This window comes from Anarhichas minor, unplaced genomic scaffold (assembly GCF_050575085.1).
Source record: "Anarhichas minor isolate MPS153535 unplaced genomic scaffold, ASM5057508v1 ptg000007l, whole genome shotgun sequence".
NCBI lineage: Eukaryota > Metazoa > Chordata > Actinopteri > Perciformes > Anarhichadidae > Anarhichas > Anarhichas minor.
This window is the reverse complement of record NW_027466453.1, coordinates 7989401-8007849: the sequence shown is the minus strand read 5'-3', so window position 1 is coordinate 8007849 and position 18449 is coordinate 7989401. Positions and strand designations below refer to the sequence as shown.

General features: G+C 44.2%; 37 non-coding genes across 37 annotated transcripts; all 37 read left to right on the top strand.

Moving 5' to 3' along the window:
- Positions 1-599: 599 nt before the first annotated feature.
- Positions 600-710, top strand: trnal-caa (transfer RNA leucine (anticodon CAA)). The gene is made up of 2 exons: positions 600-637; positions 665-710. It is a non-coding gene; the product is annotated as a tRNA-Leu (tRNA).
- A 426-nt stretch (positions 711-1136) lies between these two features.
- trnak-cuu (transfer RNA lysine (anticodon CUU)) lies at positions 1137-1209 on the top strand. The gene has a single exon. It is a non-coding gene; the product is annotated as a tRNA-Lys (tRNA).
- A 261-nt stretch (positions 1210-1470) lies between these two features.
- Positions 1471-1581, top strand: trnal-caa (transfer RNA leucine (anticodon CAA)). Its single transcript has 2 exons — positions 1471-1508; positions 1536-1581. It is a non-coding gene; the product is annotated as a tRNA-Leu (tRNA).
- A 426-nt stretch (positions 1582-2007) lies between these two features.
- trnak-cuu (transfer RNA lysine (anticodon CUU)) lies at positions 2008-2080 on the top strand. Its single transcript has one exon. It is a non-coding gene; the product is annotated as a tRNA-Lys (tRNA).
- Positions 2081-2341: 261 nt separating this feature from the next.
- On the top strand, positions 2342-2452 carry trnal-caa (transfer RNA leucine (anticodon CAA)). Its single transcript has 2 exons — positions 2342-2379; positions 2407-2452. It is a non-coding gene; the product is annotated as a tRNA-Leu (tRNA).
- Positions 2453-2878: 426 nt separating this feature from the next.
- trnak-cuu (transfer RNA lysine (anticodon CUU)) lies at positions 2879-2951 on the top strand. Its single transcript has one exon. It is a non-coding gene; the product is annotated as a tRNA-Lys (tRNA).
- Positions 2952-3212: 261 nt separating this feature from the next.
- On the top strand, positions 3213-3323 carry trnal-caa (transfer RNA leucine (anticodon CAA)). Its single transcript has 2 exons — positions 3213-3250; positions 3278-3323. It is a non-coding gene; the product is annotated as a tRNA-Leu (tRNA).
- A 426-nt stretch (positions 3324-3749) lies between these two features.
- Positions 3750-3822, top strand: trnak-cuu (transfer RNA lysine (anticodon CUU)). Its single transcript has one exon. It is a non-coding gene; the product is annotated as a tRNA-Lys (tRNA).
- Positions 3823-4083: 261 nt separating this feature from the next.
- trnal-caa (transfer RNA leucine (anticodon CAA)) lies at positions 4084-4194 on the top strand. Its single transcript has 2 exons — positions 4084-4121; positions 4149-4194. It is a non-coding gene; the product is annotated as a tRNA-Leu (tRNA).
- Positions 4195-4620: 426 nt separating this feature from the next.
- trnak-cuu (transfer RNA lysine (anticodon CUU)) lies at positions 4621-4693 on the top strand. Its single transcript has one exon. It is a non-coding gene; the product is annotated as a tRNA-Lys (tRNA).
- A 261-nt stretch (positions 4694-4954) lies between these two features.
- On the top strand, positions 4955-5065 carry trnal-caa (transfer RNA leucine (anticodon CAA)). The gene is made up of 2 exons: positions 4955-4992; positions 5020-5065. It is a non-coding gene; the product is annotated as a tRNA-Leu (tRNA).
- Positions 5066-5491: 426 nt separating this feature from the next.
- Positions 5492-5564, top strand: trnak-cuu (transfer RNA lysine (anticodon CUU)). Its single transcript has one exon. It is a non-coding gene; the product is annotated as a tRNA-Lys (tRNA).
- Positions 5565-5828: 264 nt separating this feature from the next.
- On the top strand, positions 5829-5939 carry trnal-caa (transfer RNA leucine (anticodon CAA)). Its single transcript has 2 exons — positions 5829-5866; positions 5894-5939. It is a non-coding gene; the product is annotated as a tRNA-Leu (tRNA).
- Positions 5940-6365: 426 nt separating this feature from the next.
- On the top strand, positions 6366-6438 carry trnak-cuu (transfer RNA lysine (anticodon CUU)). The gene has a single exon. It is a non-coding gene; the product is annotated as a tRNA-Lys (tRNA).
- Positions 6439-6702: 264 nt separating this feature from the next.
- Positions 6703-6813, top strand: trnal-caa (transfer RNA leucine (anticodon CAA)). The gene is made up of 2 exons: positions 6703-6740; positions 6768-6813. It is a non-coding gene; the product is annotated as a tRNA-Leu (tRNA).
- A 426-nt stretch (positions 6814-7239) lies between these two features.
- Positions 7240-7312, top strand: trnak-cuu (transfer RNA lysine (anticodon CUU)). Its single transcript has one exon. It is a non-coding gene; the product is annotated as a tRNA-Lys (tRNA).
- A 264-nt stretch (positions 7313-7576) lies between these two features.
- trnal-caa (transfer RNA leucine (anticodon CAA)) lies at positions 7577-7687 on the top strand. Its single transcript has 2 exons — positions 7577-7614; positions 7642-7687. It is a non-coding gene; the product is annotated as a tRNA-Leu (tRNA).
- Positions 7688-8113: 426 nt separating this feature from the next.
- On the top strand, positions 8114-8186 carry trnak-cuu (transfer RNA lysine (anticodon CUU)). Its single transcript has one exon. It is a non-coding gene; the product is annotated as a tRNA-Lys (tRNA).
- A 264-nt stretch (positions 8187-8450) lies between these two features.
- On the top strand, positions 8451-8561 carry trnal-caa (transfer RNA leucine (anticodon CAA)). Its single transcript has 2 exons — positions 8451-8488; positions 8516-8561. It is a non-coding gene; the product is annotated as a tRNA-Leu (tRNA).
- A 426-nt stretch (positions 8562-8987) lies between these two features.
- Positions 8988-9060, top strand: trnak-cuu (transfer RNA lysine (anticodon CUU)). Its single transcript has one exon. It is a non-coding gene; the product is annotated as a tRNA-Lys (tRNA).
- A 264-nt stretch (positions 9061-9324) lies between these two features.
- Positions 9325-9435, top strand: trnal-caa (transfer RNA leucine (anticodon CAA)). Its single transcript has 2 exons — positions 9325-9362; positions 9390-9435. It is a non-coding gene; the product is annotated as a tRNA-Leu (tRNA).
- Positions 9436-9861: 426 nt separating this feature from the next.
- trnak-cuu (transfer RNA lysine (anticodon CUU)) lies at positions 9862-9934 on the top strand. The gene has a single exon. It is a non-coding gene; the product is annotated as a tRNA-Lys (tRNA).
- A 264-nt stretch (positions 9935-10198) lies between these two features.
- trnal-caa (transfer RNA leucine (anticodon CAA)) lies at positions 10199-10309 on the top strand. Its single transcript has 2 exons — positions 10199-10236; positions 10264-10309. It is a non-coding gene; the product is annotated as a tRNA-Leu (tRNA).
- A 426-nt stretch (positions 10310-10735) lies between these two features.
- trnak-cuu (transfer RNA lysine (anticodon CUU)) lies at positions 10736-10808 on the top strand. The gene has a single exon. It is a non-coding gene; the product is annotated as a tRNA-Lys (tRNA).
- A 264-nt stretch (positions 10809-11072) lies between these two features.
- On the top strand, positions 11073-11183 carry trnal-caa (transfer RNA leucine (anticodon CAA)). Its single transcript has 2 exons — positions 11073-11110; positions 11138-11183. It is a non-coding gene; the product is annotated as a tRNA-Leu (tRNA).
- Positions 11184-11943: 760 nt separating this feature from the next.
- trnal-caa (transfer RNA leucine (anticodon CAA)) lies at positions 11944-12054 on the top strand. The gene is made up of 2 exons: positions 11944-11981; positions 12009-12054. It is a non-coding gene; the product is annotated as a tRNA-Leu (tRNA).
- Positions 12055-12480: 426 nt separating this feature from the next.
- On the top strand, positions 12481-12553 carry trnak-cuu (transfer RNA lysine (anticodon CUU)). Its single transcript has one exon. It is a non-coding gene; the product is annotated as a tRNA-Lys (tRNA).
- Positions 12554-12817: 264 nt separating this feature from the next.
- Positions 12818-12928, top strand: trnal-caa (transfer RNA leucine (anticodon CAA)). Its single transcript has 2 exons — positions 12818-12855; positions 12883-12928. It is a non-coding gene; the product is annotated as a tRNA-Leu (tRNA).
- Positions 12929-13691: 763 nt separating this feature from the next.
- Positions 13692-13802, top strand: trnal-caa (transfer RNA leucine (anticodon CAA)). Its single transcript has 2 exons — positions 13692-13729; positions 13757-13802. It is a non-coding gene; the product is annotated as a tRNA-Leu (tRNA).
- A 426-nt stretch (positions 13803-14228) lies between these two features.
- trnak-cuu (transfer RNA lysine (anticodon CUU)) lies at positions 14229-14301 on the top strand. The gene has a single exon. It is a non-coding gene; the product is annotated as a tRNA-Lys (tRNA).
- A 264-nt stretch (positions 14302-14565) lies between these two features.
- Positions 14566-14676, top strand: trnal-caa (transfer RNA leucine (anticodon CAA)). The gene is made up of 2 exons: positions 14566-14603; positions 14631-14676. It is a non-coding gene; the product is annotated as a tRNA-Leu (tRNA).
- A 760-nt stretch (positions 14677-15436) lies between these two features.
- On the top strand, positions 15437-15547 carry trnal-caa (transfer RNA leucine (anticodon CAA)). The gene is made up of 2 exons: positions 15437-15474; positions 15502-15547. It is a non-coding gene; the product is annotated as a tRNA-Leu (tRNA).
- Positions 15548-15973: 426 nt separating this feature from the next.
- trnak-cuu (transfer RNA lysine (anticodon CUU)) lies at positions 15974-16046 on the top strand. Its single transcript has one exon. It is a non-coding gene; the product is annotated as a tRNA-Lys (tRNA).
- A 264-nt stretch (positions 16047-16310) lies between these two features.
- Positions 16311-16421, top strand: trnal-caa (transfer RNA leucine (anticodon CAA)). Its single transcript has 2 exons — positions 16311-16348; positions 16376-16421. It is a non-coding gene; the product is annotated as a tRNA-Leu (tRNA).
- Positions 16422-17184: 763 nt separating this feature from the next.
- trnal-caa (transfer RNA leucine (anticodon CAA)) lies at positions 17185-17295 on the top strand. The gene is made up of 2 exons: positions 17185-17222; positions 17250-17295. It is a non-coding gene; the product is annotated as a tRNA-Leu (tRNA).
- Positions 17296-17721: 426 nt separating this feature from the next.
- On the top strand, positions 17722-17794 carry trnak-cuu (transfer RNA lysine (anticodon CUU)). The gene has a single exon. It is a non-coding gene; the product is annotated as a tRNA-Lys (tRNA).
- Positions 17795-18058: 264 nt separating this feature from the next.
- trnal-caa (transfer RNA leucine (anticodon CAA)) lies at positions 18059-18169 on the top strand. Its single transcript has 2 exons — positions 18059-18096; positions 18124-18169. It is a non-coding gene; the product is annotated as a tRNA-Leu (tRNA).
- Positions 18170-18449: the final 280 nt, after the last annotated feature.

The following is an 18449-nucleotide window of genomic DNA, read 5'->3' as shown; positions in this document are numbered from 1 at the left end:
CATGGATTTAGTTGTCAGTTCAAAAGATGTATTTCACTTTGCTAGAAGTTACACAGAATGTCAATGTAAATCCAGCTGGAGTTGGTGTTAGAATCAAGCCGACAATCAGCATCCTCCCAGACCACTGATGTCAACAGTGGGGGATGGGTTGGCGGAGGTGTGTGTTACAGGACTGAAGGCCACCCCTGAGAACAGTAGTCCACAGTACAAAAGACTATCACCCAAGGTGGGATTCGAACTCTCAACCTTTTGTTTGATGTACCAGGCCCGGCTAGCTCAGACTGCAGAGCATGAGACTCTTAATCTCAGAGTCGTGGGTTCGAGCCCCACGTTGGGCTTCAGAGTTTCAGACTAGGGCTTAACCTGGGATGAATTTGTAGGCGTTTAGCCTAGCTATACTTGGGTGTGTTACAGGACATTCTGATGTAGCATTTTAAAATTAAAGCCCTTCCAAATCTCATTCATAAGCTAACTTCAAATCAAATTCATGAGACGACATTTTCGTTACGCCGAATAGAGCAGAACTTTGCGATAGAGGCAACCCATGATGTCTATTTAGATGTAACTCGTGAACCCCAGGCACAATTTGGGTTTCACCTGTCAGGATGGCCGAGTGGTCTAAGGCGCCAGACTCAAGGGTTCACTCCTTACTCAGCAAAGAGACTTCTGGTCTCCAAATGGAGGCGTGGGTTCAAACCCCACTTCTGACAGATTATTTTACCTGCAAGTTTCATCCTTGTAGTTTGGGAAAACAGATATCTCTGCTGTAGTTTCTGTTGAAAACAAAGTTTTCCTTGAATATCTACAGGTACCATTTTGACTGAATGAAATCATGAGAACATAGAAAACCAAATTGCTGTAAGGTGTGCAACATGGATTTAGTTGTCAGTTCAAAAGATGTATTTCACTTTGCTAGAAGTTACACAGAATGTCAATGTAAATCCAGCTGGAGTTGGTGTTAGAATCAAGCCGACAATCAGCATCCTCCCAGACCACTGATGTCAACAGTGGGGGATGGGTTGGCGGAGGTGTGTGTTACAGGACTGAAGGCCACCCCTGAGAACAGTAGTCCACAGTACAAAAGACTATCACCCAATGTGGGATTCGAACTCTCAACCTTTTGTTTGATGTACCAGGCCCGGCTAGCTCAGACGGCAGAGCATGAGACTCTTAATCTCAGGGTCGTGGGTTCGAGCCCCACGTTGGGCTTCAGAGTTTCAGACTAGGGCTTAACCTGGGATGAATTTGTAGGCGTTTAGCCTAGCTATACTTGGGTGTGTTACAGGACATTCTGATGTAGCATTTTAAAATTAAAGCCCTTCCAAATCTCATTCATAAGCTAACTTCAAATCAAATTCATGAGACGACATTTTCGTTACGCCGAATAGAGCAGAACTTTGCGATAGAGGCAACCCATGATGTCTATTTAGATGTAACTCGTGAACCCCAGGCACAATTTGGGTTTCACCTGTCAGGATGGCCGAGTGGTCTAAGGCGCCAGACTCAAGGGTACACTCCTTACTCAGCAAAGAGACTTCTGGTCTCCAAATGGAGGCGTGGGTTCAAACCCCACTTCTGACAGATTATTTTACCTGCAAGTTTCATCCTTGTAGTTTGGGAAAACAGATATCTCTGCTGTAGTTTCTGTTGAAAACAAAGTTTTCCTTGAATATCTACAGGTACCATTTTGACTGAATGAAATCATGAGAACATAGAAAACCAAATTGCTGTAAGGTGTGCAACATGGATTTAGTTGTCAGTTCAAAAGATGTATTTCACTTTGCTAGAAGTTACACAGAATGTCAATGTAAATCCAGCTGGAGTTGGTGTTAGAATCAAGCCGACAATCAGCATCCTCCCAGACCACTGATGTCAACAGTGGGGGATGGGTTGGCGGAGGTGTGTGTTACAGGACTGAAGGCCACCCCTGAGAACAGTAGTCCACAGTACAAAAGACTATCACCCAAGGTGGGATTCGAACTCTCAACCTTTTGTTTGATGTACCAGGCCCGGCTAGCTCAGACGGCAGAGCATGAGACTCTTAATCTCAGGGTCGTGGGTTCGAGCCCCACGTTGGGCTTCAGAGTTTCAGACTAGGGCTTAACCTGGGATGAATTTGTAGGCGTTTACCCTAGCTATACTTGGGTGTGTTACAGGACATTCTGTTGTAGCATTTTAAAATTAAAGCCCTTCCAAATCTCATTCATGAGCTAACTTCAAATCAAATTCATGGGACGACATTTTCGTTACGCCGAATAGAGCAGAACCTTGCGATAGAGGCAACCCATGATGTCTATTTAGATGTAACTCGTGAACCCCAGGCACAATTTGGGTTTCACCTGTCAGGATGGCCGAGTGGTCTAAGGCGCCAGACTCAAGGGTTCACTCCTTACTCAGCAAAGAGACTTCTGGTCTCCAAATGGAGGCGTGGGTTCAAACCCCACTTCTGACAGATTATTTTACCTGCAAGTTTCATCCTTGTAGTTTGGCAAAACAGATATCTCTGCTGTAGTTTCTGTTGAAAACAAAGTTTTCCTTGAATATCTACAGGTACCATTTTGACTGAATGAAATCATGAGAACATAGAAAACCAAATTGCTGTAAGGTGTGCAACATGGATTTAGTTGTCAGTTCAAAAGATGTATTTCACTTTGCTAGAAGTTACACAGAATGTCAATGTAAATCCAGCTGGAGTTGGTGTTAGAATCAAGCCGACAATCAGCATCCTCCCAGACCACTGATGTCAACAGTGGGGGATGGGTTGGCGGAGGTGTGTGTTTCAGGACTGAAGGCCACCCCTGAGAACAGTAGTCCACAGTACAAAAGACTATCACCCAAGGTGGGATTCGAACTCTCAACCTTTTGTTTGATGTACCAGGCCCGGCTAGCTCAGACGGCAGAGCATGAGACTCTTAATCTCAGGGTCGTGGGTTCGAGCCCCACGTTGGGCTTCAGAGTTTCAGACTAGGGCTTAACCTGGGATGAATTTGTAGGCATTTACCCTAGCTATACTTGGGTGTGTTACAGGACATTCTGATGTAGCATTTAAAAATTAAAGCCCTTCCAAATCTCATTCATAAGCTAACTTCAAATCAAATTCATGAGACGACATTTTCGTTACGCCGAATAGAGCAGAACCTTGCGATAGAGGCAACCCATGATGTCTATTTAGATGTAACTCGTGAATCCCAGGCACAATTTGGGTTTCACCTGTCAGGATGGCCGAGTGGTCTAAGGCGCCAGACTCAAGGGTTCACTCCTTACTCAGCAAAGAGACTTCTGGTCTCCAAATGGAGGCGTGGGTTCAAACCCCACTTCTGACAGATTATTTTACCTGCAAGTTTCATCCTTGTAGTTTGGCAAAACAGATATCTCTGCTGTAGTTTCTGTTGAAAACAAAGTTTTCCTTGAATATCTACAGGTACCATTTTGACTGAATGAAATCATGAGAACATAGAAAACCAAATTGCTGTAAGGTGTGCAACATGGATTTAGTTGTCAGTTCAAAAGATGTATTTCACTTTGCTAGAAGTTACACAGAATGTCAATGTAAATCCAGCTGGAGTTGGTGTTAGAATCAAGCCGACAATCAGCATCCTCCCAGACCACTGATGTCAACAGTGGGGGATGGGTTGGCGGAGGTGTGTGTTTCAGGACTGAAGGCCACCCCTGAGAACAGTAGTCCACAGTACAAAAGACTATCACCCAAGGTGGGATTCGAACTCTCAACCTTTTGTTTGATGTACCAGGCCCGGCTAGCTCAGACGGCAGAGCATGAGACTCTTAATCTCAGGGTCGTGGGTTCGAGCCCCACGTTGGGCTTCAGAGTTTCAGACTAGGGCTTAACCTGGGATGAATTTGTAGGCGTTTAGCCTAGCTATACTTGGGTGTGTTACAGGACATTCTGATGTAGCATTTTAAAATTAAAGCCCTTCCAAATCTCATTCATAAGCTAACTTCAAATCAAATTCATGAGACGACATTTTCGTTACGCCGAATAGAGCAGAACTTTGCGATAGAGGCAACCCATGATGTCTATTTAGATGTAACTCGTGAACCCCAGGCACAATTTGGGTTTCACCTGTCAGGATGGCCGAGTGGTCTAAGGCGCCAGACTCAAGGGTTCACTCCTTACTCAGCAAAGAGACTTCTGGTCTCCAAATGGAGGCGTGGGTTCAAACCCCACTTCTGACAGATTATTTTACCTGCAAGTTTCATCCTTGTAGTTTGGGAAAACAGATATCTCTGCTGTAGTTTCTGTTGAAAACAAAGTTTTCCTTGAATATCTACAGGTACCATTTTGACTGAATGAAATCATGAGAACATAGAAAACCAAATTGCTGTAAGGTGTGCAACATGGATTTAGTTGTCAGTTCAAAAGATGTATTTCACTTTGCTAGAAGTTACACAGAATGTCAATGTAAATCCAGCTGGAGTTGGTGTTAGAATCAAGCCGACAATCAGCATCCTCCCAGACCACTGATGTCAACAGTGGGGGATGGGTTGGCGGAGGTGTGTGTTTCAGGACTGAAGGCCACCCCTGAGAACAGTAGTCCACAGTACAAAAGACTATCACCCAAGGTGGGATTCGAACTCTCAACCTTTTGTTTGATGTACCAGGCCCGGCTAGCTCAGACGGCAGAGCATGAGACTCTTAATCTCAGGGTCGTGGGTTCGAGCCCCACGTTGGGCTTCAGAGTTTCAGACTAGGGCTTAACCTGGGATGAATTTGTAGGCGTTTACCCTAGCTATACTTGGGTGTGTTACAGGACATTCTGTTGTAGCATTTTAAAATTAAAGCCCTTCCAAATCTCATTCATGAGCTAACTTCAAATCAAATTCATGGGACGACATTTTCGTTACGCCGAATAGAGCAGAACCTTGCGATAGAGGCAACCCATGATGTCTATTTAGATGTAACTCGTGAACCCCAGGCACAATTTGGGTTTCACCTGTCAGGATGGCCGAGTGGTCTAAGGCGCCAGACTCAAGGGTTCACTCCTTACTCAGCAAAGAGACTTCTGGTCTCCAAATGGAGGCGTGGGTTCAAACCCCACTTCTGACAGATTATTTTACCTGCAAGTTTCATCCTTGTAGTTTGGCAAAACAGATATCTCTGCTGTAGTTTCTGTTGAAAACAAAGTTTTCCTTGAATATCTACAGGTACCATTTTGACTGAATGAAATCATGAGAACATAGAAAACCAAATTGCTGTAAGGTGTGCAACATGGATTTAGTTGTCAGTTCAAAAGATGTATTTCACTTTGCTAGAAGTTACACAGAATGTCAATGTAAATCCAGCTGGAGTTGGTGTTAGAATCAAGCCGACAATCAGCATCCTCCCAGACCACTGATGTCAACAGTGGGGGATGGGTTGGCGGAGGTGTGTGTTACAGGACTGAAGGCCACCCCTGAGAACAGTAGTCCACAGTACAAAAGACTATCACCCAAGGTGGGATTCGAACTCTCAACCTTTTGTTTGATGTACCAGGCCCGGCTAGCTCAGACGGCAGAGCATGAGACTCTTAATCTCAGGGTCGTGGGTTCGAGCCCCACGTTGGGCTTCAGAGTTTCAGACTAGGACTTAACCTGGGATGAATTTGTAGGCTTTTACCCTAGCTATACTTGGGTTTGTTACAGGACATTCTGATGTAGCATTTTAAAATTAAAGCCCTTCCAAATCTCATTCATGAGCTAACTTCAAATCAAATTCATGAGACAACGACATTTTCGTTACGCCGAATAGAGCAGAACCTTGCGATCGAGGCAACCCATGATGTCTATTTAGATGTAACTCGTGAATCCCAGGCACAATTTGGGTTTCACCTGTCAGGATGGCCGAGTGGTCTAAGGCGCCAGACTCAAGGGTTCACTCCTTACTCAGCAAAGAGACTTCTGGTCTCCAAATGGAGGTGTGGGTTCAAACCCCACTTCTGACAGATTATTTTACCTGCAAGTTTCATCCTTGTAGTTTGGCAAAACAGATATCTCTGCTGTAGTTTCTGTTGAAAACAGAGTTTTCCTTGAATATCTACAGGTACCATTTTGACTGAATGAAATCATGAGAACATAGAAAACCAAATTGCTGTAAGGTGTGCAACATGGATTTAGTTGTCAGTTCAAAAGATGTATTTCACTTTGCTAGAAGTTACACAGAATGTCAATGTAAATCCAGCTGGAGTTGGTGTTAGAATCAAGCCGACAATCAGCATCCTCCCAGACCACTGATGTCAACAGTGGGGGATGGGTTGGCGGAGGTGTGTGTTACAGGACTGAAGGCCACCCCTGAGAACAGTAGTCCACAGTACAAAAGACTATCACCCAAGGTGGGATTCGAACTCTCAACCTTTTGTTTGATGTACCAGGCCCGGCTAGCTCAGACGGCAGAGCATGAGACTCTTAATCTCAGGGTCGTGGGTTCGAGCCCCACGTTGGGCTTCAGAGTTTCAGACTAGGACTTAACCTGGGATGAATTTGTAGGCTTTTACCCTAGCTATACTTGGGTTTGTTACAGGACATTCTGATGTAGCATTTTAAAATTAAAGCCCTTCCAAATCTCATTCATGAGCTAACTTCAAATCAAATTCATGAGACAACGACATTTTCGTTACGCCGAATAGAGCAGAACCTTGCGATCGAGGCAACCCATGATGTCTATTTAGATGTAACTCGTGAATCCCAGGCACAATTTGGGTTTCACCTGTCAGGATGGCCGAGTGGTCTAAGGCGCCAGACTCAAGGGTTCACTCCTTACTCAGCAAAGAGACTTCTGGTCTCCAAATGGAGGCGTGGGTTCAAACCCCACTTCTGACAGATTATTTTACCTGCAAGTTTCATCCTTGTAGTTTGGCAAAACAGATATCTCTGCTGTAGTTTCTGTTGAAAACAAAGTTTTCCTTGAATATCTACAGGTACCATTTTGACTGAATGAAATCATGAGAACATAGAAAACCAAATTGCTGTAAGGTGTGCAACATGGATTTAGTTGTCAGTTCAAAAGATGTATTTCACTTTGCTAGAAGTTACACAGAATGTCAATGTAAATCCAGCTGGAGTTGGTGTTAGAATCAAGCTGACAATCAGCATCCTCCCAGACCACTGATGTCAACAGTGGGGGATGGGTTGGCGGAGGTGTGTGTTACAGGACTGAAGGCCACCCCTGAGAACAGTAGTCCACACTACAAAAGACTATCACCCAAGGTGGGATTCGAACTCTCAACCTTTTGTTTGATGTACCAGGCCCGGCTAGCTCAGACGGCAGAGCATGAGACTCTTAATCTCAGGGTCGTGGGTTCGAGCCCCACGTTGGGCTTCAGAGTTTCAGACTAGGGCTTAACCTGGGATGAATTTGTAGGCGTTTACCCTAGCTATACTTGGGTGTGTTACAGGACATTTTGATGTAGCATTTTAAAATTAAAGCCCTTCCAAATCTCATTCATGAGCTAACTTCAAATCAAATTCATGAGACAACGACATTTTCGTTATGCCGAATAGAGCAGAACCTTGCGATCGAGGCAACCCATGATGTCTATTTAGATGTAACTCGTGAATCCCAGGCACAATTTGGGTTTCACCTGTCAGGATGGCCGAGTGGTCTAAGGCGCCAGACTCAAGGGTTCACTCCTTACTCAGCAAAGAGACTTCTGGTCTCCAAATGGAGGCGTGGGTTCAAACCCCACTTCTGACAGATTATTTTACCTGCAAGTTTCATCCTTGTAGTTTGGCAAAACAGATATCTCTGCTGTAGTTTCTGTTGAAAACAAAGTTTTCCTTGAATATCTACAGGTACCATTTTGACTGAATGAAATCATGAGAACATAGAAAACCAAATTGCTGTAAGGTGTGCAACATGGATTTAGTTGTCAGTTCAAAAGATGTATTTCACTTTGCTAGAAGTTACACAGAATGTCAATGTAAATCCAGCTGGAGTTGGTGTTAGAATCAAGCTGACAATCAGCATCCTCCCAGACCACTGATGTCAACAGTGGGGGATGGGTTGGCGGAGGTGTGTGTTACAGGACTGAAGGCCACCCATGAGAACAGTAGTCCACAGTACAAAAGACTATCACCCAAGGTGGGATTCGAACTCTCAACCTTTTGTTTGATGTACCAGGCCCGGCTAGCTCAGACGGCAGAGCATGAGACTCTTAATCTCAGGGTCGTGGGTTCGAGCCCCACGTTGGGCTTCAGAGTTTCAGACTAGGACTTAACCTGGGATGAATTTGTAGGTGTTTACCCTAGCTATACTTGGGTTTGTTACAGGACATTCTGATGTAGCATTTTAAAATTAAAGCCCTTCCAAATCTCATTCATGAGCTAACTTCAAATCAAATTCATGAGACAACGACATTTTCGTTACGCCGAATAGAGCAGAACCTTGCGATCGAGGCAACCCATGATGTCTATTTAGATGTAACTCGTGAATCCCAGGCACAATTTGGGTTTCACCTGTCAGGATGGCCGAGTGGTCTAAGGCGCCAGACTCAAGGGTTCACTCCTTACTCAGCAAAGAGACTTCTGGTCTCCAAATGGAGGCGTGGGTTCAAACCCCACTTCTGACAGATTATTTTACCTGCAAGTTTCATCCTTGTAGTTTGGCAAAACAGATATCTCTGCTGTAGTTTCTGTTGAAAACAAAGTTTTCCTTGAATATCTACAGGTACCATTTTGACTGAATGAAATCATGAGAACATAGAAAACCAAATTGCTGTAAGGTGTGCAACATGGATTTAGTTGTCAGTTCAAAAGATGTATTTCACTTTGCTAGAAGTTACACAGAATGTCAATGTAAATCCAGCTGGAGTTGGTGTTAGAATCAAGCTGACAATCAGCATCCTCCCAGACCACTGATGTCAACAGTGGGGGATGGGTTGGCGGAGGTGTGTGTTACAGGACTGAAGGCCACCCCTGAGAACAGTAGTCCACACTACAAAAGACTATCACCCAAGGTGGGATTCGAACTCTCAACCTTTTGTTTGATGTACCAGGCCCGGCTAGCTCAGACGGCAGAGCATGAGACTCTTAATCTCAGGGTCGTGGGTTCGAGCCCCACGTTGGGCTTCAGAGTTTCAGACTAGGGCTTAACCTGGGATGAATTTGTAGGCGTTTACCCTAGCTATACTTGGGTGTGTTACAGGACATTTTGATGTAGCATTTTAAAATTAAAGCCCTTCCAAATCTCATTCATGAGCTAACTTCAAATCAAATTCATGAGACAACGACATTTTCGTTATGCCGAATAGAGCAGAACCTTGCGATCGAGGCAACCCATGATGTCTATTTAGATGTAACTCGTGAATCCCAGGCACAATTTGGGTTTCACCTGTCAGGATGGCCGAGTGGTCTAAGGCGCCAGACTCAAGGGTTCACTCCTTACTCAGCAAAGAGACTTCTGGTCTCCAAATGGAGGCGTGGGTTCAAACCCCACTTCTGACAGATTATTTTACCTGCAAGTTTCATCCTTGTAGTTTGGCAAAACAGATATCTCTGCTGTAGTTTCTGTTGAAAACAAAGTTTTCCTTGAATATCTACAGGTACCATTTTGACTGAATGAAATCATGAGAACATAGAAAACCAAATTGCTGTAAGGTGTGCAACATGGATTTAGTTGTCAGTTCAAAAGATGTATTTCACTTTGCTAGAAGTTACACAGAATGTCAATGTAAATCCAGCTGGAGTTGGTGTTAGAATCAAGCTGACAATCAGCATCCTCCCAGACCACTGATGTCAACAGTGGGGGATGGGTTGGCGGAGGTGTGTGTTACAGGACTGAAGGCCACCCATGAGAACAGTAGTCCACAGTACAAAAGACTATCACCCAAGGTGGGATTCGAACTCTCAACCTTTTGTTTGATGTACCAGGCCCGGCTAGCTCAGACGGCAGAGCATGAGACTCTTAATCTCAGGGTCGTGGGTTCGAGCCCCACGTTGGGCTTCAGAGTTTCAGACTAGGACTTAACCTGGGATGAATTTGTAGGCTTTTACCCTAGCTATACTTGGGTTTGTTACAGGACATTCTGATGTAGCATTTTAAAATTAAATCCCTTCCAAATCTCATTCATGAGCTAACTTCAAATCAAATTCATGAGACAACGACATTTTCGTTACGCCGAATAGAGCAGAACCTTGCGATCGAGGCAACCCATGATGTCTATTTAGATGTAACTCGTGAATCCCAGGCACAATTTGGGTTTCACCTGTCAGGATGGCCGAGTGGTCTAAGGCGCCAGACTCAAGGGTTCACTCCTTACTCAGCAAAGAGACTTCTGGTCTCCAAATGGAGGCGTGGGTTCAAACCCCACTTCTGACAGATTATTTTACCTGCAAGTTTCATCCTTGTAGTTTGGCAAAACAGATATCTCTGCTGTAGTTTCTGTTGAAAACAAAGTTTTCCTTGAATATCTACAGGTACCATTTTGACTGAATGAAATCATGAGAACATAGAAAACCAAATTGCTGTAAGGTGTGCAACATGGATTTAGTTGTCAGTTCAAAAGATGTATTTCACTTTGCTAGAAGTTACACAGAATGTCAATGTAAATCCAGCTGGAGTTGGTGTTAGAATCAAGCTGACAATCAGCATCCTCCCAGACCACTGATGTCAACAGTGGGGGATGGGTTGGCGGAGGTGTGTGTTACAGGACTGAAGGCCACCCATGAGAACAGTAGTCCACAGTACAAAAGACTATCACCCAAGGTGGGATTCGAACTCTCAACCTTTTGTTTGATGTACCATGCCCGGCTAGCTCAGACGGCAGAGCATGAGACTCTTAATCTCAGGGTCGTGGGTTCGAGCCCCACGTTGGGCTTCAGAGTTTCAGACTAGGGCTTAACCTGGGATGAATTTGTAGGCGTTTACCCTAGCTATACTTGGGTGTGTTACAGGACATTTTGATGTAGCATTTTAAAATTAAAGCCCTTCCAAATCTCATTCATGAGCTAACTTCAAATCAAATTCATGAGACAACGACATTTTCGTTACGCCGAATAGAGCAGAACCTTGCGATCGAGGCAACCCATGATGTCTATTTAGATGTAACTCGTGAATCCCAGGCACAATTTGGGTTTCACCTGTCAGGATGGCCGAGTGGTCTAAGGCGCCAGACTCAAGGGTTCACTCCTTACTCAGCAAAGAGACTTCTGGTCTCCAAATGGAGGCGTGGGTTCAAACCCCACTTCTGACAGATTATTTTACCTGCAAGTTTCATCCTTGTAGTTTGGCAAAACAGATATCTCTGCTGTAGTTTCTGTTGAAAACAAAGTTTTCCTTGAATATCTACAGGTACCATTTTGACTGAATGAAATCATGAGAACATAGAAAACCAAATTGCTGTAAGGTGTGCAACATGGATTTAGTTGTCAGTTCAAAAGATGTATTTCACTTTGCTAGAAGTTACACAGAATGTCAATGTAAATCCAGCTGGAGTTGGTGTTAGAATCAAGCTGACAATCAGCATCCTCCCAGACCACTGATGTCAACAGTGGGGGATGGGTTGGTGGAGGTGTGTGTTACAGGACTGAAGGCCACCCCTGAGAACAGTAGTCCACAGTACAAAAGACTATCACCCAAGGTGGGATTCGAACTCTCAACCTTTTGTTTGATGTACCAGGCCCGGCTAGCTCAGACTGCAGAGCATGAGACTCTTAATCTCAGAGTCGTGGGTTCGAGCCCCACGTTGGGCTTCAGAGTTTCAGACTAGGGCTTAACCTGGGATGAATTTGTAGGCGTTTACCCTAGCTATACTTGGGTGTGTTACAGGACATTCTGATGTAGCATTTTAAAATTAAAGCCCTTCCAAATCTCATTCATAAGCTAACTTCAAATCAAATTCATGAGACGACATTTTCGTTACGCCGAATAGAGCAGAACCTTGCGATAGAGGCAACCCATGATGTCTATTTAGATGTAACTCGTGAAACCCAGGCACAATTTGGGTTTCACCTGTCAGGATGGCCGAGTGGTCTAAGGCGCCAGACTCAAGGGTTCACTCCTTACTCAGCAAAGAGACTTCTGGTCTCCAAATGGAGGCGTGGGTTCAAACCCCACTTCTGACAGATTATTTTACCTGCAAGTTTCATCCTTGTAGTTTGGCAAAACAGATATCTCTGCTGTAGTTTCTGTTGAAAACAAAGTTTTCCTTGAATATCTACAGGTACCATTTTGACTGAATGAAATCATGAGAACATAGAAAACCAAATTGCTGTAAGGTGTGCAACATGGATTTAGTTGTCAGTTCAAAAGATGTATTTCACTTTGCTAGAAGTTACACAGAATGTCAATGTAAATCCAGCTGGAGTTGGTGTTAGAATCAAGCCGACAATCAGCATCCTCCCAGACCACTGATGTCAACAGTGGGGGATGGGTTGGTGGAGGTGTGTGTTACAGGACTGAAGGCCACCCCTGAGAACAGTAGTCCACAGTACAAAAGACTATCACCCAAGGTGGGATTCGAACTCTCAACCTTTTGTTTGATGTATCAGGCCCGGCTAGCTCAGACGGCAGAGCATGAGACTCTTAATCTCAGGGTCGTGGGTTCGAGCCCCACGTTGGGCTTCAGAGTTTCAGACTAGGGCTTAACCTGGGATGAATTTGTAGGTGTTTACCCTAGCTATACTTGGGTGTGTTACAGTACATTTTGATGTAGCATTTTAAAATTAAAGCCCTTCCAAATCTCATTCATGAGCTAACTTCAAATCAAATTCATGAGACAACGACATTTTCGTTACGCCGAATAGAGCAGAACCTTGCGATCGAGGCAACCCATGATGTCTATTTAGATGTAACTCGTGAACCCCAGGCACAATTTGGGTTTCACCTGTCAGGATGGCCGAGTGGTCTAAGGCGCCAGACTCAAGGGTTCACTCCTTACTCAGCAAAGAGACTTCTGGTCTCCAAATGGAGGCGTGGGTTCAAACCCCACTTCTGACAGATTATTTTACCTGCAAGTTTCATCCTTGTAGTTTGGCAAAACAGATATCTCTGCTGTAGTTTCTGTTGAAAACAAAGTTTTCCTTGAATATCTACAGGTACCATTTTGACTGAATGAAATCATGAGAACATAGAAAACCAAATTGCTGTAAGGTGTGCAACATGGATTTAGTTGTCAGTTCAAAAGATGTATTTCACTTTGCTAGAAGTTACACAGAATGTCAATGTAAATCCAGCTGGAGTTGGTGTTAGAATCAAGCCGACAATCAGCATCCTCCCAGACCACTGATGTCAACAGTGGGGGATGGGTTGGCGGAGGTGTGTGTTACAGGACTGAAGGCCACCCCTGAGAACAGTAGTCCACAGTACAAAAGACTATCACCCAAGGTGGGATTCGAACTCTCAACCTTTTGTTTGATGTACCAGGCCCGGCTAGCTCAGACTGCAGAGCATGAGACTCTTAATCTCAGAGTCGTGGGTTCGAGCCCCACGTTGGGCTTCAGAGTTTCAGACTAGGGCTTAACCTGGGATGAATTTGTAGGTGTTTACCCTAGCTATACTTGGGTGTGTTACAGGACATTTTGATGTAGCATTTTAAAATTAAAGCCCTTCCAAATCTCATTCATGAGCTAACTTCAAATCAAATTCATGAGACAACGACATTTTCGTTACGCTGAATAGAGCAGAACCTTGCGATCGAGGCAACCCATGATGTCTATTTAGATGTAACTCGTGAACCCCAGGCACAATTTGGGTTTCACCTGTCAGGATGGCCGAGTGGTCTAAGGCGCCAGACTCAAGGGTTCACTCCTTACTCAGCAAAGAGACTTCTGGTCTCCAAATGGAGGCGTGGGTTCAAACCCCACTTCTGACAGATTATTTTACCTGCAAGTTTCATCCTTGTAGTTTGGCAAAACAGATATCTCTGCTGTAGTTTCTGTTGAAAACAAAGTTTTCCTTGAATATCTACAGGTACCATTTTGACTGAATGAAATCATGAGAACATAGAAAACCAAATTGCTGTAAGGTGTGCAACATGGATTTAGTTGTCAGTTCAAAAGATGTATTTCACTTTGCTAGAAGTTACACAGAATGTCAATGTAAATCCAGCTGGAGTTGGTGTTAGAATCAAGCCGACAATCAGCATCCTCCCAGACCACTGATGTCAACAGTGGGGGATGGGTTGGTGGAGGTGTGTGTTACAGGACTGAAGGCCACCCCTGAGAACAGTAGTCCACAGTACAAAAGACTATCACCCAAGGTGGGATTCGAACTCTCAACCTTTTGTTTGATGTATCAGGCCCGGCTAGCTCAGACGGCAGAGCATGAGACTCTTAATCTCAGGGTCGTGGGTTAGAGCCCCACGTTGGGCTTCAGAGTTTCAGACTAGGGCTTAACCTGGGATGAATTTGTAGGTGTTTACCCTAGCTATACTTGGGTGTGTTACAGTACATTTTGATGTAGCATTTTAAAATTAAAGCCCTTCCAAATCTCATTCATGAGCTAACTTCAAATCAAATTCATGAGACAACGACATTTTCGTTACGCCGAATAGAGCAGAACCTTGCGATCGAGGCAACCCATGATGTCTATTTAGATGTAACTCGTGAACCCCAGGCACAATTTGGGTTTCACCTGTCAGGATGGCCGAGTGGTCTAAGGCGCCAGACTCAAGGGTTCACTCCTTACTCAGCAAAGAGACTTCTGGTCTCCAAATGGAGGCGTGGGTTCAAACCCCACTTCTGACAGATTATTTTACCTGCAAGTTTCATCCTTGTAGTTTGGCAAAACAGATATCTCTGCTGTAGTTTCTGTTGAAAACAAAGTTTTCCTTGAATATCTACAGGTACCATTTTGACTGAATGAAATCATGAGAACATAGAAAACCAAATTGCTGTAAGGTGTGCAACATGGATTTAGTTGTCAGTTCAAAAGATGTATTTCACTTTGCTAGAAGTTACACAGAATGTCAATGTAAATCCAGCTGGAGTTGGTGTTAGAATCAAGCTGACAATCAGCATCCTCCCAGACCACTGATGTCAACAGTGGGGGATGGGTTGGTGGAGGTGTGTGTTACAGGACTGAAGGCCACCCCTGAGAACAGTAGTCCACAGTACAAAAGACTATCACCCAAGGTGGGATTCGAACTCTCAACCTTTTGTTTGATGTACCAGGCCCGGCTAGCTCAGACTGCAGAGCATGAGACTCTTAATCTCAGAGTCGTGGGTTCGAGCCCCACGTTGGGCTTCAGAGTTTCAGACTAGGGCTTAACCTGGGATGAATTTGTAGGCGTTTACCCTAGCTATACTTGGGTCTGTTACAGGACATTCTGATGTAGCATTTTAAAATTAAAGCCCTTCCAAATCTCATTCATAAGCTAACTTCAAATCAAATTCATGAGACGACATTTTCGTTACGCCGAATAGAGCAGAACCTTGCGATAGAGGCAACCCATGATGTCTATTTAGATGTAACTCGTGAAACCCAGGCACAATTTGGGTTTCACCTGTCAGGATGGCCGAGTGGTCTAAGGTGCCAGACTCAAGGGTTCACTCCTTACTCAGCAAAGAGACTTCTGGTCTCCAAATGGAGGCGTGGGTTCAAACCCCACTTCTGACAGATTATTTTACCTGCAAGTTTCATCCTTGTAGTTTGGCAAAACAGATATCTCTGCTGTAGTTTCTGTTGAAAACAAAGTTTTCCTTGAATATCTACAGGTACCATTTTGACTGAATGAAATCATGAGAACATAGAAAACCAAATTGCTGTAAGGTGTGCAACATGGATTTAGTTGTCAGTTCAAAAGATGTATTTCACTTTGCTAGAAGTTACACAGAATGTCAATGTAAATCCAGCTGGAGTTGGTGTTAGAATCAAGCCGACAATCAGCATCCTCCCAGACCACTGATGTCAACAGTGGGGGATGGGTTGGTGGAGGTGTGTGTTACAGGACTGAAGGCCACCCCTGAGAACAGTAGTCCACAGTACAAAAGACTATCACCCAAGGTGGGATTCGAACTCTCAACCTTTTGTTTGATGTATCAGGCCCGGCTAGCTCAGACGGCAGAGCATGAGACTCTTAATCTCAGGGTCGTGGGTTCGAGCCCCACGTTGGGCTTCAGAGTTTCAGACTAGGGCTTAACCTGGGATGAATTTGTAGGTGTTTACCCTAGCTATACTTGGGTGTGTTACAGTACATTTTGATGTAGCATTTTAAAATTAAAGCCCTTCCAAATCTCATTCATGAGCTAACTTCAAATCAAATTCATGAGACAACGACATTTTCGTTACGCCGAATAGAGCAGAACCTTGCGATCGAGGCAACCCATGATGTCTATTTAGATGTAACTCGTGAACCCCAGGCACAATTTGGGTTTCACCTGTCAGGATGGCCGAGTGGTCTAAGGCGCCAGACTCAAGGGTTCACTCCTTACTCAGCAAAGAGACTTCTGGTCTCCAAATGGAGGCGTGGGTTCAAACCCCACTTCTGACAGATTATTTTACCTGCAAGTTTCATCCTTGTAGTTTGGCAAAACAGATATCTCTGCTGTAGTTTCTGTTGAAAACAAAGTTTTCCTTGAATATCTACAGGTACCATTTTGACTGAATGAAATCATGAGAACATAGAAAACCAAATTGCTGTAAGGTGTGCAACATGGATTTAGTTGTCAGTTCAAAAGATGTATTTCACTTTGCTAGAAGTTACACAGAATGTCAATGTAAATCCAGCTGGAGTTGGTGTTAGAATCAAGCCGACAATCAGCATCCTCCCAGACCACTGATGTCAACAGTGGGGGATGGGTTGGCGGAGGTGTGTGTTACAGGACTGAAGGCCACCCCTGAGAACAGTAGTCCACAGTACAAAAGACTATCACCCAAGGTGGGATTCGAACTCTCAACCTTTTGTTTGATGTACCAGGCCCGGCTAGCTCAGACTGCAGAGCATGAGACTCTTAATCTCAGAGTCGTGGGTTCGAGCCCCACGTTGGGCTTCAGAGTTTCAGACTAGGGCTTAACCTGGGATGAATTTGTAGGTGTTTACCCTAGCTATACTTGGGTGTGTTACAGGACATTTTGATGTAGCATTTTAAAATTAAAGCCCTTCCAAATCTCATTCATGAGCTAACTTCAAATCAAATTCATGAGACAACGACATTTTCGTTACGCTGAATAGAGCAGAACCTTGCGATCGAGGCAACCCATGATGTCTATTTAGATGTAACTCGTGAACCCCAGGCACAATTTGGGTTTCACCTGTCAGGATGGCCGAGTGGTCTAAGGCGCCAGACTCAAGGGTTCACTCCTTACTCAGCAAAGAGACTTCTGGTCTCCAAATGGAGGCGTGGGTTCAAACCCCACTTCTGACAGATTATTTTACCTGCAAGTTTCATCCTTGTAGTTTGGCAAAACAGATATCTCTGCTGTAGTTTCTGTTGAAAACAAAGTTTTCCTTGAATATCTACAGGTACCATTTTGACTGAATGAAATCATGAGAACATAGAAAACCAAATTGCTGTAAGGTGTGCAACATGGATTTAGTTGTCAGTTCAAAAGATGTATTTCACTTTGCTAGAAGTTACACAGAATGTCAATGTAAATCCAGCTGGAGTTGGTGTTAGAATCAAGCCGACAATCAGCATCCTCCCAGACCACTGATGTCAACAGTGGGGGATGGGTTGGTGGAGGTGTGTGTTACAGGACTGAAGGCCACCCCTGAGAACAGTAGTCCACAGTACAAAAGACTATCACCCAAGGTGGGATTCGAACTCTCAACCTTTTGTTTGATGTATCAGGCCCGGCTAGCTCAGACGGCAGAGCATGAGACTCTTAATCTCAGGGTCGTGGGTTCGAGCCCCACGTTGGGCTTCAGAGTTTCAGACTAGGGCTTAACCTGGGATGAATTTGTAGGTGTTTACCCTAGCTATACTTGGGTGTGTTACAGTACATTTTGATGTAGCATTTTAAAATTAAAGCCCTTCCAAATCTCATTCATGAGCTAACTTCAAATCAAATTCATGAGACAACGACATTTTCGTTACGCCGAATAGAGCAGAACCTTGCGATCGAGGCAACCCATGATGTCTATTTAGATGTAACTCGTGAACCCCAGGCACAATTTGGGTTTCACCTGTCAGGATGGCCGAGTGGTCTAAGGCGCCAGACTCAAGGGTTCACTCCTTACTCAGCAAAGAGACTTCTGGTCTCCAAATGGAGGCGTGGGTTCAAACCCCACTTCTGACAGATTATTTTACCTGCAAGTTTCATCCTTGTAGTTTGGCAAAACAGATATCTCTGCTGTAGTTTCTGTTGAAAACAAAGTTTTCCTTGAATATCTACAGGTACCATTTTGACTGAATGAAATCATGAGAACATAGAAAACCAAATTGCTGTAAGGTGTGCAACATGGATTTAGTTGTCAGTTCAAAAGATGTATTTCACTTTGCTAGAAGTTACACAGAATGTCAATGTAAATCCAGCTGGAGTTGGTGTTAGAATCAAGCCGACAATCAGCATCCTCCCA